Genomic DNA, 17,693 nt, shown 5'->3' with positions numbered 1-17,693 from the left:
AATAACGGAAAAAAATAGTTATAACTATAGAAATATCGGCTCTTTGCATACGATTTCGTCACGTGATACGTATAAAAGTAAAAAACTGCGTAGAGAGTGTGAAAATTAGCTATATTGGATTGCATTGTTTCTCGAACGCTTACAAATACAATAGCGCATTGTTCCCATTCGTATAGTACTTTTTTTAGTACTATTATTTTTTAATTAGAACACCCGTAAAGTATAAAAAATAAATTTGTAGCTCGAATTTTAAAATTTATTTTTACGCGGTCACCAATTTCACAATCTCATCTTATCCAATGCTAGAGACACAGAGTGATCAGGGAAAAGGACCGTTAGGGTAAACTCAGGTAAGATGGCCATAGTTTTTTAAGACGCAAAAAACATATTTTTATTTTTGTTATTTTTTAATAGTGTTTGACATATTATCGTCACCTTCAGCTTAAATTACGCAATATTATCGAAATTAAAAGGAAAATATATTTCATAGAAATTTTATATTATTCAAATAGTACAACATAAGCATCGGCCTTCTTACCCAACTTTTGAGGAAAAGATGACCATAGTGACGGAAAGATGGCTATAATATTTATAAAAAAAATAGTGAAAACGAAAATAAAAATTATAGGTCATATAATTTACATATTTTTATAATATGTTTAACGTCGATTACGATAGCTTAACTATTATTTATTCGACGTTATAACAGTTTTTAGTGGACACATGAAACACACTTTGCAGGTAGTCAAAAGTAAAAATATGATATAAAATTCACAATATCGTTATTTCGAACAATGTATGCATATAAAATAGTGTAAATATCGATTATCTTTGATAATGAGTAAAAAAGCGCATTATGTAGCGATTATTGAAAAAATTACAGCGTATGGCCATCATACCCTACTTTACCCTATCAAATGCGCGAATGTTTCAAAATCCTCCTTTCCTTCCGTCCCCCGACAAAATTGTGTAATATTAAACACGGGAACTCTCTTTCTCTCACGAGATGTTTTCGCGTACAGCTGCTTGAGCTTTCGTCGCGCAAAATGCGCAGCACAAATGCGGATCCATTTGCTATGTTAAAATATGCAGACGATAGCCTTTGAAGTCATTTTACCCGGGCACCCATTGTGGAAGCTTTGAGTCGAGTGTTCCAGATCGCTTCGCGTCCCGTGCATCTCAAGTTTCTTTGCGAAAGGTTAACCGCTTCCACTGGCGAGTTTTAATTGCGAGTTTCAATTGCGAACTGTTTCCAATTTAGTAAACATCTACGAGGTAAAGTAATCTCGCTAACCCCGTCAGCCACGCGTCAAAACGAATATCTTGCGTTCCGAATTTCTTACCGTAAGTAAGACTGAGATAAATATGAATCGTCCGCTTGTTGAGGATGCTACAAATCAAACGAGCTATGAAAGGAATATTTTAAATTTGAAAACTAAAGGAGACAAAGAGAACGAGAGATAACAAAGTAGCTTTCGCTTTTCTTGTTATATGCATCTTCCTCAAACGAGAGGATATAATAAAGTTATAGAAATTTATCACAGAGTGTTAGTGATTAATTATTTATCTTAAGTACTTAAATTACTAATGTACAATAATTTCTCATGCTTAAATTATTGAGCTTCACGTGATTACAAGATACTCCAGTATTAATGATTTTAGTGATTAAATACTTAATATTTAATATTAGGATTAAAATATTGAGGTATAATACTGTATCAATGATAAAATACTTATGCAAAGTACTGCTAAGAATTCAATTACAGAAATAAAGCACTGGTATTAATATTTCAATTTTCAATTTCTAAGTCAAGTGCTTGGGGTTATAGCTCATTCGCTTATCGCTATGCGACACGCTATTCACTACTAGTATCGATACTAGTATTCAGGTTTTTGTCACGAGCGACTATAAAGCCTGCAAAATGCTGCTAATAAAATTGTAATATTCTAACTATTTCTATTAGTTTAATTTCTGATCCACGTACAAGGGACCAGATATGAGATATTAAACTGATTTTTGGAAAATTAAACCGAGAAATGTCCGAGTAATATTTATGAATAATTGTCAGTATTTTATTAATATCAGTAATTTTATCAAGTACTTCAATCAGTGCTTGCATCAAGTACTATCCAAAAAAATTACTGAAATACTGCCAGTATTTATTATATTTAATTACTGTATATTTTTCTCAATAATTCGCTGTAGTAAATTTTTATAAAAGAATAAACTAAGATATATTCTTCTTTTAATGTTAAATTACGAGTACCTACGCATTCATGGAGCAAAACAACGATTACGCGTATACATACGTTGTCTCTTGACAAAAAAAAAATATACATAATATACGTGCACGAGAGAATTAACGGACGAGATGATACGTTGGTTATATCATGCATCATGGGCAGAAGTCGGCGTCTCTACTCGCGATGGATAAATCGACAATTTTTTATCGTGTGCAATCGTGATAAAACTGTATGTCGTGTAGGTGGTTTTTCCGACCTTATATCCTCATATATGTGCATAAGCAACCACCCACGCGGAAGCTACGATGCGCTCGCGTGGGCGGTGTGTAAAGTCACCCCGTGCGAGAGAGCGCGGTATCTGCCCTGCATCGCATCGCATCGTATCGCATTTATCTATATCATTCTTGGCAAGCCCGTCACGTCCCTAAGATTTCACTCTCCGCTGCGTGTATACACGTGTCCGTTGAGAGAAGGAAAGAACCGATCTCTCATCCCTCTGTTCTTCTCTCGCGGCTTTGTGTACAAAGGCGTGAGGTATAACGATAAAATTGACGATTCGGTATCGCGATTTTTGCACGTGGATCCGGGATTTGGAAACGATACGAAGCTTGACAGACGAGATAAAACATTTCAGAAGACTTGAAATTTATGCGTGTAACTATTCGCGCCGTAGATTATATCAGAGTACAAAAGTCATCCTATGATCTCGTAAATTCATATAATATATGTATTTTTATTTCCCAGCAATTTTGATAATATCACATTATTATTCTTCATGGAATTCTGTTGGAAATCTGTTTTATTTTAATATAACTAATATTAATAATAATTTAATAAAATACATACGTTAAGAAGTTGAATAGAATAAACTCGCGTAACCGAGTTCCTTTACTGGAATAATGATATTTTCGACGCTGTTGCGTGCGAAAGAATCTAACTCCGCTTCTTTGGATCCGAATAAGGGCAATAAAACGTGCAGGAAATACGATGAAAGTCGAGAAAGTAGTAACCGGGTGTCTGTAACCGCGACGGGGAAGGCGATCGGGAGGACGAGGAAGCTTGTCGCTAAAACTTTATAAACAGTCCGATTGGGGAACTTGAATAGACACCAAAAGGCGATAAAAACGAATGATGAAGCAGATGTTAGCTAAGAACTAAAAAAAAGTAAAGATGGCGGGAGATACTCTCTTGACTTTTTCAATACTGTGCCAAGAATAAAGAGATGAAAGCAGGCATCATGAAAAAGCGAGTGGATATTTGTGTATAATATTTACATACAAATGTAATTTTTTTCCCCGTATACATATACATATATGAATTACAAAGCGATTTTTCTAAGGAAAAATAATAAATTTCTGCAAAAGCTGTCAATATAGTAATGCTAGTTTTTAAATCGACTTGTTCGCACTTCTGTTCGTATATCGTGCGCTTGTGTCAGCTTGTTACGGAAGTTACATAATCTTCGAGCTCGTTATAGTTGGCGTTACCTAGCTAGAAAGCTGCCACAACGGGACCTATTCTACTTGACGTCCGACATGATTGCCATCATGGTTGTCACTCATTGTCAGATTACAGCTACGTACGTCTCTACCGCTTTTAGCAGCGGCATTTCGTTAATCTTTCGTAATGTCTATAATAGGGAATATCAAGCCATCTCCTTCATTCCTAACAAATGTACTTTAATAAGTATTATATAAATTATTCGTCTGCGAATAATTTATGTAATTATACCACAAAGTAAATAGATTTTTTTTTTAATCACATGTCAATCGTATCTTCTCTCTCTCTCTCTCTATTATATTTATAAAAATTTTTTTTATCAGTTTGGATAAAATTATTTTTCTTTTAAAATAGTTGTTGAAGCAGTAATAGTTTTTCAGGAACATAAGTCATGAAAGTTAGAAAGATTCTCTCTCTGTCTGTCTTCCCGTTTTACACGCGTACGACATGAGAACAAGATTTTATTCATCATATAATTTTAAACCGACTTTGAATGAGACTTTCAATTCGACGATTACAGAGTCATGTAACTTTAAAATTGTTAAATGTTAAAACCTATCAAGGAAAACTATGAGTTGAATTAATTACAACGTCTGTAACTAAGAGCAAGCACAGTTGACGGACGCCCTTTTTAATTGTAACTTAATCATCGTAAAATTAGACTAGAATTTTGTGTATCCCTAGCAACACAAATATAATGCTTAATAATAGCATTATTTTTATAATCTATTGATGCGACAATTTAAGGGATTTATCGTTCGGACAAGTCGTATCTACGGATGCTAGCGCCGTGTGATAAATCCAACGTGATTAAGTTAGGAACGGTGAGATTTATGTGGGGAAACGTAGCGTACAATATGCGAATGGATGGACAGCACATAAATGCCGCAAATTTATCGAGGGAAATGTAAACATTATGCATCTGCTCGTCGTTGTATGAAATTCATCCGTTATTCATTGACTTTTCTTTTTACAAACGTTTAAAGTTTTATGATATTATATTAAAATTGATATAGAATTAATTTTCTGCTCACAGTTCTTAAGAGAAATAACGACAAGAGATTTAGTATATTCGAAATATTTACTTAAATATAATTTCATATATATTTAATGAATTACTTATATATATTTTACTAACGAAACAAATTTCATTGAAAAGGAAGGGTGCCCATGCCTTATTTAAAGCTGAAAAACGCTTGGAATTTATTAAGCTTAAAACCGATGTTTCCATGTAATATCGAATTACAGTGAATCTGTAAAATTGATGTGTGTATATTATTAATTATAAGATTTAATTTTGTATTATATTTTATGTGCAGCAAATTCTCTCATTATGATCCTAAAATTTAATGTAACTGCTTTTATATTTATTCCATTGTTATCATTCATGTCATATTTTTGTTATTAAATGTAATATTTTAATCTAACATTTTTGATATCTCTTTGAAACTTTCCAGTTTCATTTCAAGTCAAGCCGCTTGACTGAGTACAATGCAGCGAGGAATAAATAATATGTTGGTTTACAATTAATATACATTTATTGTGCGAAGAATAAGATTTTCCAATGTTTTAATAAACTTTAGAAATATTTCCATGATTAAAATTCAATAACTTACAATTTTCTCATTATTTTATGAAGAAAATAAAGCTTTATTAATATCATTCGAAATAATTTGAAAATTTTCTTTTATGTAAAAATGGACAGAAATTCAATTACATTTATATAAACAAATAATTAATGATGTGCTTTAAATATTGTCAAACGATATAATTATCCGACTAAATAACGACTTGTACAAATCGCGGAATAATCTTGTTAGTTTTAATTATCATGCTAATCATGGAATTTCTTTAATTTTTGAGAGCTGTGCCATTTCTTAAACTAATTATCTCTATCAGTTTTAACTAATTAAAAGTGATGATTAAGAACATAATCTTTCGCATTTTCTCCCAACCATGTACATCCGTGATAATTGATCAAACAACAAAGCTGCTTCGAACTAATGAAATTCCAGGCAATGTGTAAAAGAGATACAAACTAGCTGATGTATGAGCGCGAGAATAGAAGAGAAGAGAAAAGAACAGTCTCGACCGAACCGCAACCAGTTTCTCCAATATTTCATTAAAATTATTTGAAAAACTAGCAATAAAAAAAAATCGATAGCGAGTGCTCGCGGAGGTTGCTTTTATCGATAAATTGGCGCAGTGTACTCGTTCTATCTCTTTTTTGCTTGCGCTCTTATTTTTTTGTGTTACTGTCTCTAATTCGTTGTACACAGCTTTAGGAGGTTTGTCCCCGATATATAATTGTACCACTGACTATATTTCTATTCCATTACTACGAAATTAATAAATATCTGTAGACAAAGTTTGTTTCAAACAAATAAATGTTTTCTTCAATATAACAATATTTTAAGCATACATATCTACAAAATAAACATACTTTTTTTTTTTGGTTTCATTTCTAGAATATAATATAAAATATAGTTGAATATACATAGATCGAAACATTTGCAAATGTTATTCGAATTCGTATATCTGACCTGAATGGCGATTTAATTTATTTAATATCTACGGTTTGCAAAAATGTAAAATAACGGATGGAATGACTATTTTGTGGCAGAAAGATGATTTATAATATATTTGACTTATTTTAAATTATTTTATATTTTTGTATCTTTACAATTTAGAATTATTCCGTAAGAAATATTACAAATAAAAGAATATTTTATAATATTGCAATATTTAGAATATGGAGATTATTTGGAATATGAGAGAAAACGCGCATGTGGACGACCGCCAGGAATTTTTAATTTACGTATTCGCATGTATATGAACGAAAATTTCGTTACAGCGAATTCTTCTAGGCTCTTTGATTCTTAAAGTTGGTTTCTCTAGCATTCAGTTAACTTTACCCTCGGTTTAAACTATATTTTCATCTCTTTTTCAAAACTCATCTAAACTTTAGTAAACTATTTTTTTTATCGCTTTATACATTATTTTAAAACAAAAAGTAATTCACCACTCACCGATATGATGCGCAACGACGGAGTTTAGTACACAACGTTGATCTGTAAAATATAAATATATTGATAAATGACAGAGAAAGACAGAGAGAACAAAGTTTAAAATAATATTTTACCAATAACATTTCACCAATAACATTTTCAAAATAAAATACTATTTCATAATAACCATTACGCGCAACGAAATTGTATGTCTTTTAAACAAATATTTAATAAACAAAATGAGTAATTTTCGTAAAAAAATTTATTTAGATATAAACTTTTGTAAATTATTAGTGCTAAAAAGTTTGCTTAACAGAATGGGCAATTATTTTATTTCTATTATTGACGCGGTATACTATAGATAATATTTATACATAATACGACAATCTTCTGATATTTCTCGGTACTTTTGACTACTACATTTTTCCTTGCAAGTGATATTTGTTATCAATAATTTAAAAAAATAATTCATAATGAAGCAAATAATTTTTATGATCTTAATAAGTAACAATAAAATATAACCATCATTATAATTGTATAGTTAATTAATAGCATTAATTAACAGCAATGAAAGGGCTGATTCCACTTTGACATTTTATTTGATCGATCGAGATTTAATTTGTATCACGCGCTTTTTTATGCTAACAACAGCCGTACGATGCATTACTAAAATTACAGACATTGTAGTCCAATTCCGAGATCTCGAGTGTGTAACACGCCAATGCAATATGTGCTATGCAGTGGCTGTCATGACGTCATTGCAGAATCATTGATAGAATCGGCCTAGCTCCAACGAAATCGAAAATCCAGATGTCGCCGCGAGCGCGGTTTACAGTTTACAGTGTATATATATTACATCGCGGTCATTTGTAGCGCTGGATTGTTTATGTTGCAGGTATAATCGTGCTCAAGTGTGGAAAACCATGAATATCGGAGGAACGGAATCACTGATCGCTGTAATTATTGCTATATCTAATAACGTTATTGTCATAATTATACTACATTATGATGCTACAATTGTAATAATGCTGTGGTGTATACCAATCATAAGACTCATTTATCTCATTGTATTTGAGTTATGATAGGTCCGATAAAAAATCGTGAACAAATAAATACCTATCGTCTGCAAGAAAACATGTAACATCAGCAGTGCTGGAAAAAAGTATCGGGTGATCGTTATATTATGCGTTACAGTTCGATACAGTTATATCACATCGAGTGAACAAGTAATAGGTTTGTCCAGCCTGCGTGAATGTAGTTTCAATAATATTATTATTAAAGTATTAATAATTATCGAGAAATTAAGCTTTTAAATATCTACCTCAAGCAAGCATATAATATCAGTAATATTGAGAGAAGTATGTATGTACATATCAAATTGGCGTATTATTATGTTCAAATATAGTATATCGCGGTAGTATGACGATTATTCCATGTTTAGTGAATTCCGCGCAATTGCAATTTAAAGCGCGCGCGTGCATACGAGCGTGTTCGTGCACACATATATTATTAACTATATCAGTAAACATTTTATTATTATTATTATTATATAGATAGAATTTGATCTGGTTTATATCGATCTAAATGTAAATTATGCAAATTATGCGTTTTTATTAATTTGACAGACTAAAAGATTGAAAATTTCATTTAAAATTTGTATTGTAATTCAATATCGAGGTTTTTAAATATAACTATTATTTCTAAATAATTAATTTTTTAATAACTTTTTTATTTTATAAAAAGATTTATTAGAAAAAAATTAATGTTTGTATACAATTACACTTTAAAGTTTAAAAAATTTAATCTACTTAATATAAATTCAAATTATTTTTAATTATTTAAAAAATTTATATTAATATTAATATTAAAAATAATAAAATTCTGTAGATCTAGTTTAAACAACTGCAATTTAAACTTTAAATGTAAATTTTTTAATTTAAACAGTTAAAATTTTATCCATTTTTAGTCTTATTTTGAAAAAAAATAATTATTTATGCTATCTTACAATTAATTTGCAATTAGTTATTATATTTGGACTATTTAATTTATTAATTTAAGAAACAAATTTTAAAATGTATTTTTCAAGAAATCTTGTTTTGGATAAACAGACGAATTTACGTTTATTATTTTTAATAATACATATGTTTGTTTAATTTTTTAAATAATTACAGTTCAATTTTAATTAAAAATTTGTTTTTATTTTATTTATATATTAACTTTATTATTTTCTATAGTATTATAATTTTTAAAAATATTTTCATTCTATTTATAAATTAATTTTTTGTTAAATTTTAATATAGTAAGAATAATTAATAATTATTTTAAAAAATTTATTTTTCTCTTCTCCTTCTCTCTCTCTCTCTCTCTCTCTCTCTTTATATATATAAATTAAAACATTTAAATTAATAAAAGAAAATATATATAAAACTTATAAATTTAATATACAGGTTTTAAATAATATAAGATTTTTTAAAAATAATAAATGAAAAAAGTGAACATTTTTTTCATTAACTTTGATTTTTATATTACATCTTGAAATATATAAAATCTCTAAGTGTAATATAAGATAGAAATCTTATTGTACTGCACACTTATGTAAATAGCTTACTTCATGATTGCTCCATCATTACTTGATGCCATCCCAGGCTTTCTTCTTCTCTTTTTTTCTTGTCTCCTTTGCTGTTTCTTCATGTCACTCACGATTAATTACGCGTACGTTGATTAACAAAATACGACAATTACTTTATGATATTTTACGCGGCACTTTTCTAAATTGTAACATGATATATACATTTTATTATATTGCGACGCGACAAGTACGCGAAAATGATCGCACAATAGATTCGATCTATATTGTATCCGAGATGTTTTGTTATGATCGAAAATTACACCGGCATTATTTCGATATCGCGCGATATTACACGAGTAGAATATATTTTCAATATAAATTCCATATATAACAAAATATACATACTATTGACAAACAATCGATGTATCATGTCTTTTCGTTAGTTAAATCAATTAGCTAGTGTTATACCGTATTTGTACGTGTCGTTCATCGTTCATTGTTCATAATCAATTGCGTAATTAATTATCTATTCATATGACAGAGGCAACTGGGTAAAAGTTGACAAAACAACTTACACAACGCGAATCATTTTTCTTGACGTAAATATATTATACAAGATACGTTTTTAATTGTAAGTAAATTTTGCGGTGGTCTTTTTTGGTTCCTAAGATATGTAACTTTGAAATATTATAATTTTCGTACTTATTTGTATCACCTTTTCGTTATATCTTACTTGTGTGTTTATATTTCTTTTGTTTACACTTCTTTTTATTGCACCACTGAGAATTATATTTTCTAAATGACTTGTAAAATAAATACAATTTAATTTAATATTAAAAAAATGTTATTTTTTTTTTAATTTAACTTGAATACTTTATTAAGAGAGTATTTTAATATAACAATAAAAAATAAATTCATTTCAATAAACGCGTGTTTTACTATCATAACAAAAGATTCCTCTTTTTTCTGTGTCCTTTGTGATAAAAATACAAAAAAAAAATATTTTAGTAAATTCGTAGGTGGGGAAGAATCCCTTTTAATTTAAAATCAGAAAGAAGACCGTCACAAAATTCAAAAGCGTGTATTATCAAGGAATGTGCCCTCTACAATAAAATATATGTCAAAAGAAAAATGATTCGTGTAAGTCTTTGTCAACTTTTACCGGCATCTATGTAAAACGTTTGTATATTTTTCAGTTCAACAAATAGTCGTTAAAAAACAATAGTTTTTTATACAAATTAGAAGATATATACTAATAATCGTTAATCGTAATAATTACAGCAAATGATTGTATTTTTGTACTTTTCGAAACCATGTTTCGGAGACTATTGTAAGTAATTATGAAAAATAGTTGTATTTCGGTAGGTAATACAAAGACATATCGGAGAGCGATGTTACCTGTTCGAGTTTCACTACGCGAATGATAGCAAAGTCGTAGGTCGTAGCTGGTCACGTACCATATTACAATAACATCACAATTCAGCGCTTGTATTTTGCGGCGCGGTAATGTTTACACGCGGTAACCTTGTTGTTATTCACTTGGCAAGACTCGAGTAGGCAACAATACCGGGCCGGTCTGTGTCTTCGTGTAACGATAATAATGTCAGTCGCTCCAATAAGTGTCGATAAGTACTGTAGGCTCGAAAATTGATTATCGTAGTACAAAGTTACGATTGAATGAAAAAACACAAACTGCTAATTATTTAAAATATCTGCTAACTGATTAATATAAAATTATAATATTCGCGTCATTTCATTTATACAAAGATACAGAGCTATTCGACACTGTTGTTGCTTGCTTGAACTTGCTATTCGCCGCGCGAATAACAACAAGGTTACCGCATGTAAACATTATCGTGCTACTTGAACGAGAGCCGAATTGTGGCGTTATTATTGTAATACGTGATCACCTTGTTATCATTTACACAGTGAAACTCGAGCAAGTAACATTGCGCTATTCTCCACATGTCTCCGAATTACCTCTGAAAATACAATTATTTTTCATAGTTATTATTAACGATAATCCATCCGCGCGTTTAATTAAATCGCAGATTCGTGAGATTTCGACTGAGATCCCGTTATTCTATTCACGTGGCAGTATAATAAAGTGCGTGTCGCGTTTGATTAACGTTGCGATTATAATATCGTGCGATCGTCGTATTTTGTTGATTAATAATGCGCGCGCGCGCGCAATCGTAATTAATTGTGTTTCCGCAAGTAAGTGCTATAAAGAGCAGCAAAGAATGAACAAGAGAAGAGACTCAGAGTGGCATTGGGCAACGATGGAGTAATCGTGAGGTAAGCTATTTATAATTTAATTAATTTATTATTTGTGAAAACTGATTACTTGTTTATCTTTGCGCTAATAATAATGATCCATTTTATCATTATATGTGTGATATAAGATATTTATAATTATTAATATATATATATATATATATATATATATATATATATATATATATATATATGATTGTATATAAGATTTATATAGTTATCTAGATTATTTTATATAAAAAGTAGATTTTACTAATTATAATTTTTTTATAGTTTATATGTTAAAAAAGCTAAACCAAAATGCTTTTTTTGGAAATAATATAATTTTTTTATTAAATATTTTTGTCTTATTTATACTTTCGAAATATTAATTATTTTAAATTTTATTTTTAATTCGAATATATATTTTTATGTTACAGATCAACGTTGCGTGTTACAACTCTGCCGCTGCGCATCGTATCGGTGAGTGATCAATTATTTTTTATTTTCATATTGACATAATGGGTAAAAAAATTATTTTATTAATAAGCAAGGTTTAGAATAGCTCCCATTAATTCGAAACTTTTGCTCGTGCGTTAAAACGCATATTTAAAAATTTCAAGCAATCGTACTAAAAAGTACAAAGTTACATTTAAAAAAGATTGTCTATTATAGAAAAAGAAAGAATCTCTCCATCAAAAGTCAGAACTATACACGGAGGAAATTTTATATTAAAAATTACCATGTTATGTAGTAACTATGAATCGTCAGGATCATTCCAAGTTCCAAATTACGTCAATTTTTACAATTTTACATAGCATTTTAACTTGGAATGATCCTAACGGTCCACAGTTACTACATGCCATAGTAATTTTTAATATAAAATTTTCTCCATGTAGAAAGGCTTTTAGTTTGCAGATACTTTCACATGCATTTCAATGTATGTTAAATCTTGTTTTTCTGGCGTTTTATTGTTAGATAAAAAGATATGTAAACAATCTTTATTTGATGAGATTAGTTTTGTAGAAACAAGTTATATAAAGATTATTAAACACAACTCGAAATGTTATAAAATAATTAAATAATGATATAAAAAGAAGAATATACATTCAATCAGTAAGCAAACTCTTGCTCTTTTTGACGATTGCAATTCTTTGGCAAATACTTTTGCGTGAAACGCGCAGAGGGGAGGACGATCACGAATTTTCAGAAGAGGTTGCAATTTTCTTTTTTTAAATTTTGTTTGAATAAAAAAGCAGCTTCGTCGGCAACCGGTCGCTCGTATTACGACAATAATCAAGACGGTGCGAAATGGTCCCGCGGCGCCGGTAAATACGGAAATGTCCTGCGGGAGGATTAAGAAGTTGGAAAAATTTATTACACCCTGCGGGGTGGACGCGCCAGCGAGATTTGTTCGAATTCCACGTTTGACGGATCGATATTTCTTTTTCGCGCAACCACTTGCTATGCAAACTCACGCGCATTCGTTCCGCTTGGGACGACCTTCTCGACCTCGTCTGGATCTACCTAATCTACCCTTCGAGATCCTTAGCGGCACTTGCCACCGAATTTACTCGTTTTGCATTACAGTTAATAAAGCAGCTGCTTGAACACGCTCAACTTCGTTATTTCGTTCGAGCAATTCGTTCTTGAGTGGGCGAGGTAGAATATCGACGATGACGAACAGTTGTACCATTTAATGTAATTACGGCGGGATTGTGAGGGAATAAAAGTGAGGCGACTTTTTATGCGGCTATTTCATTTTCCAAGGGGATGTTTCTTTTGTTACGTCACGAACGAAACGGAGATAACTGTACCGTCCTGGTGTTTTCCCAAAGGTATTCCCGCGTCTCGCGGTATTTTTACGCGGATTCGTTATCGGAACATAGCGCGTGCTGTGCTTGGCGATACAGATATATCTTCGTGAGATAACAAACTTGCGGTTGCTTGAGATATTACTCGCGCACAAGCACATGGCTATAATTTATAACGATAATTATCTATGAGTTGGCGCGGTGTATTTCTAGATTTGAATATACAGGAGATGCTAAAGAAGTTATGTACACTTAGTTCTTTACTTATTGCCGACATTCTTTAGTAATATCAGAGAAAATTTCTTTATCATAATAAAACACAAAAATATGATGCAAAGTACCCTTTCTTTTCCTATAATAGACAATCTTTTTTAAATGTAACTTTGTAATTTTTTAGTACGATTGCTTGAAATTTTTAAATATGCGTTTTAACGCACGAGCAAAAGTTTTAATAAACATAAAAAACATAAAAAAGTTTTAAATTAATGGCAGCTATTCTAAACTTAAATTACATGTTATTGATTGTAAGATTGATAAGATTGTTTTTGTCTTCATTCTCACAACTTTAAGGCGTCTCTAATTTAAAAATTCTTAAATTATTAATGTTACGTAAACTTTAATTATTATTCGATAATTAAAACACATGTGTTATACATCTAATTTTAGCTTGCATTATATATGGTTGAGAAAACTAGAGCATTATAAATGAATCAGTTATCTAAAAAAATTTACTTAAAATTTAAAATTTCGTGAAAATTTAAATTTTCTTATAACTTTTAGCTTTTGTTTTTTAAATTTAGATAAGCTGCATTATATAATGCATATGGTAATGCTTAAAATTTTGCTTTATATAGATAGAAAATTTATTTTTATTTAATTGTATTATTCGTTACTTTTATATCTTTTTCGCAATAAATGATTTGCATCAATAAATCATTGAAACGGTTTTACGTACCACCAGGATATGCCGTTTCCTTTAAAATGTGATATGCTTCTCTCGACAATCGATCTCTGGCCCATTCGTCTGAAAAACAAATAAATCAATATTTATGTCGCATCTATATACCTCGTGTGAATAAAGAAACGTCCAGCAGAAAAGTTTATCGAAAGAATCTAATATATACGTGCAACACGTTGTTTCTGGTTTCTGCGTAAATTTGTTATTGTAAATCTTCTCCTTTGAATTGTTCTCGCCGTACACATCTTTATGGGCAACGTGTTGATTTTATGACGGATCATGGTTAAACCTCGTACGGCCTCGCGAGACCGGCGCAGTTTCGCCGCGGAGAAAAGAAAGTATTGAATTGCTTCTAACAAGTCGCAAACTTGATCGTAAAGTCAAGTTGTTTGGAAGATTGTGGAGAGGCTTATATATTGAGAACTCTACGAGAGAACACCTCATCCACCTCTTCGCGAGTATGAATAATTATTTCATGATACACGATCGCTTTCGGAGTAAATGTCGGGAAACTCTTCGTTGGAATTCACGAGGGGGTGCACGAGAGATAGGATAACTCGTTTAATCTTTCCGCCGTGCGTAATAAAGTACGTAATAAAACTCGACCCCGAGTTGAAATTTTTCTTCTACTTTCGATCTCATTTTTCTATTTAACATTTACTTTGATACTTTAAGCAAGTCAGATTATCTTTTTTTGAAACTATTTAACTTATAACTCCCACTCAGAACAGCGAAACTCTATTTGAGTTGGAATTTTTTTTCCTACTTTAATATTCCTTAAAGAGGGAGTTTTCTCATACACAATCTTTTTTTTATTTATTATTATTTAATTCAGAACTTGAAATTTGTTATTTTTTTCAGCCTTATTGCAATTTTTCAGTAAATTATGAAAACCATTCCATGTTCCATATATACACAGTAAAAAATAAAATGTTAGTTTTAACTTTTTGTTGCATGTCCCAGAAAGTCCACTCTAAATTTTAAGTTAAAATAACTCATTTATTGCGTGTTACTTGTTGACAAATTAGAAATGTTAAGTAATTCACACAAAACTGTACATTTATTTTGGTTATTGTGACTTTAAGTGTGATGTAAAAATAACATACAAATTAATTAAAAACTACATGAAAGAATAGTTACAACAATTTGTAAGAAATGTTGATAGAACATTTTAAAGTTCATGATCACTCGAAGATTTATTTTAACTTTTCTTAGAATGTTAAATTAATTTTGAAACATGTTGATTGTTCGAAACGATTGTTAAAAGCACTCAAAATAATATTCCATTTTTAAGAGACATACACAAAGTGTCAAGTTATAAAGTTGACGTAAATGTAACATATGAAAATGTTATAAAAATAATAACATATCAGCTGCGTGTTAATTTTACATTGAGTAGTAATCAAAACATGGTAACACAAAAGAAAATTTTAACATATCGACGCACAATTTTTTTACTATGTAAATGCAGCATAATAAAGAAACGAAAAATTATTTATAATATATGTATATATATAATTTTTTTTTAATTATTACACAATTATTAAAAATTGTAGTAGAAGAGAAAAACTCTAACTCAAGTAAAATTTCGTGATTTTAAGTACGAGTTGTATATAAGTAAAATATACCTTTAAAAAAAGGTGATCTTTTCGGCTGCTCAGACTGCTGGCTGTTAAAGTAGATGTGAGATTGAAAATTGAGAGCGAAAGTAAGAGAAAAATTTCAACTCGTGATCGACGTGTCGCTCGATTCACGTTTGTGGAAATTTTAGGCGAGACCGCGCTTTTCTAAAACGAAAAATCGGGACATCCTCTTTACTGTAGCCAGTAAATAAGATAAACTTGGTTTCTTCTCCTCGTTCGGAGTGGCATATTCCAATTCCACACAAGATACACAAATACGTTGAACTCGTTGTACGTGAAATACATACATCGAAGACATATCGTCGCACTAAACACGTGTTGCGTGGAATGTCTTTCCTTTTAAATATTTAACTCCGGCTGTGTCGATGAACACGATATAAGACTTATAATTTATTTGTTTAATGATTTTTCAAAATGTAAACGCGCTTATTGTTCGATAATGATGCGTATAAATTATTCTGAAAGTTTGCGTTATAATTAGGTTATCAAACCTTTCGATCAAGCCATTAATTATTAACCATCCGTATTACTATTCGATGCTCAAGTCATCTCGATCTGAAATTTTACTTCTATTTTGAATCTCAAGTTTTTTATGTTTATAGTCTAAAAGATTTCGAAATTTAATTATATAATTGATCGAAGTTATTATAGATAATTTATATAAGAATTAAAAATTCTCTTATTTTGTATCTCAAATTATAACATTTTTTATACATTTTTAATCTATTTTCATTCTTTAAGCAATCAGATCATCTTTTGAAGTTATTTAATCTATAGTTTTATCGGAAGCTCTTCCTTAAACCTCTGTTAGTTTATAACTTAAGAAAGAGCTTCCGACAAAACTATAGATTAAATAACTTCAAAAGATGATGTGATTGTTTAAAGAATGAAAATAGATTAAAAATTGAAATCGAAAGTAGATAGTAATAAACAAATTTTAACTCGGAATGTCAGTACTGATCTTGCATATCGTATAGTCATTAAAGCGCAATTAAGTCGTAATTTCACTTTAAACACGCGTGACAGTGAAGTTAATCATCTTATGAACTGCTAATTAAATTGTTCCCGGCTCACATGCTATCTCGAAGTTCTTCGCATTTCATAAGTGAAATTACGTTGCATAAATATGTCGCGCTACCTAAGGCAATTACACCGAAATTTTCCTGCAATTACTAAAGCTTCTAACAGAAAAGCTCTAGAAACTTTTAATACGAAAATGCATTCATTGAAAATACACAAATACGTATAAAAATATATTTAATCGATATCTTGTCAAATAACATTTTTCCGATCTATTATTAATGAAATACATTTTGTGGAATTTATATTTAGTTATCTAATTAATCTATTTATAAAATAGGTTAATAAGTTTTTTTAGTAACATTTTTTTGAAACATAATTTATATTTAATTTTTTCCCCGAAATTATTAATTCGATTATTCTTGCATAAACATAGTTATTATACGAAGAGAGTAATTATCTTAATAACTTTATAAAGAAGCACATCTCTCTTTAAACATGACTAATTTTTATTAATAACAGAAAAAACTTTACCTCTTGCGCGTAAATATTTTTGTTTAAAAAAGAATCTTTGTGTGTATATTTAATTGCATCTACAAATTAATATACGAAGTCTCTTTGAGACATAAAATAACATATAATATCCTTTATATTTGTTATAAAGTGTTAAGAACGTTAACA

General features: G+C 30.1%; 2 protein-coding genes across 6 annotated transcripts in view; one reads left to right on the top strand and one right to left on the bottom strand.

Annotated features, from left to right (window-relative positions):
- Positions 1-17,693, top strand: part of LOC140672753 (uncharacterized) — a 201,790-nt gene that overhangs the window by 94,294 nt on the left and 89,803 nt on the right. Inside the window, exons 1-2 of one of the 3 annotated variants that reach the window (XM_072905182.1) lie at positions 10,962-11,619; positions 12,018-12,060. The gene's annotated coding sequence lies outside the window, so the exon portion shown is untranslated. Of the gene's footprint in view, positions 1-10,961; positions 11,620-12,017; positions 12,061-17,693 lie in introns of those variants that run through there. The other 2 variants (XM_072905149.1, XM_072905173.1) reach the window with 2 other exon arrangements.
- LOC140672726 (1-phosphatidylinositol 4,5-bisphosphate phosphodiesterase epsilon-1) overlaps positions 1-17,693 on the bottom strand; it is a 135,286-nt gene that overhangs the window by 92,676 nt on the left and 24,917 nt on the right. For 2 of the 3 annotated variants that reach the window (XM_072905112.1, XM_072905114.1), the window contains exons 2-3: positions 14,347-14,415; positions 6,774-6,815 (exon numbers count right to left, since the gene is read on the bottom strand). The gene's annotated coding sequence lies outside the window, so the exon portion shown is untranslated. The remainder of the gene's footprint in view (positions 1-6,773; positions 6,816-14,346; positions 14,416-17,693) is intronic. The other variant, XM_072905123.1, reaches the window with a different exon arrangement.

Source organism: Anoplolepis gracilipes, chromosome 1 (genome assembly GCF_047496725.1).
Source record: "Anoplolepis gracilipes chromosome 1, ASM4749672v1, whole genome shotgun sequence".
Lineage (NCBI taxonomy): Eukaryota > Metazoa > Arthropoda > Insecta > Hymenoptera > Formicidae > Anoplolepis > Anoplolepis gracilipes.
This window is presented reverse-complemented; position numbering and strand designations above follow the sequence as displayed.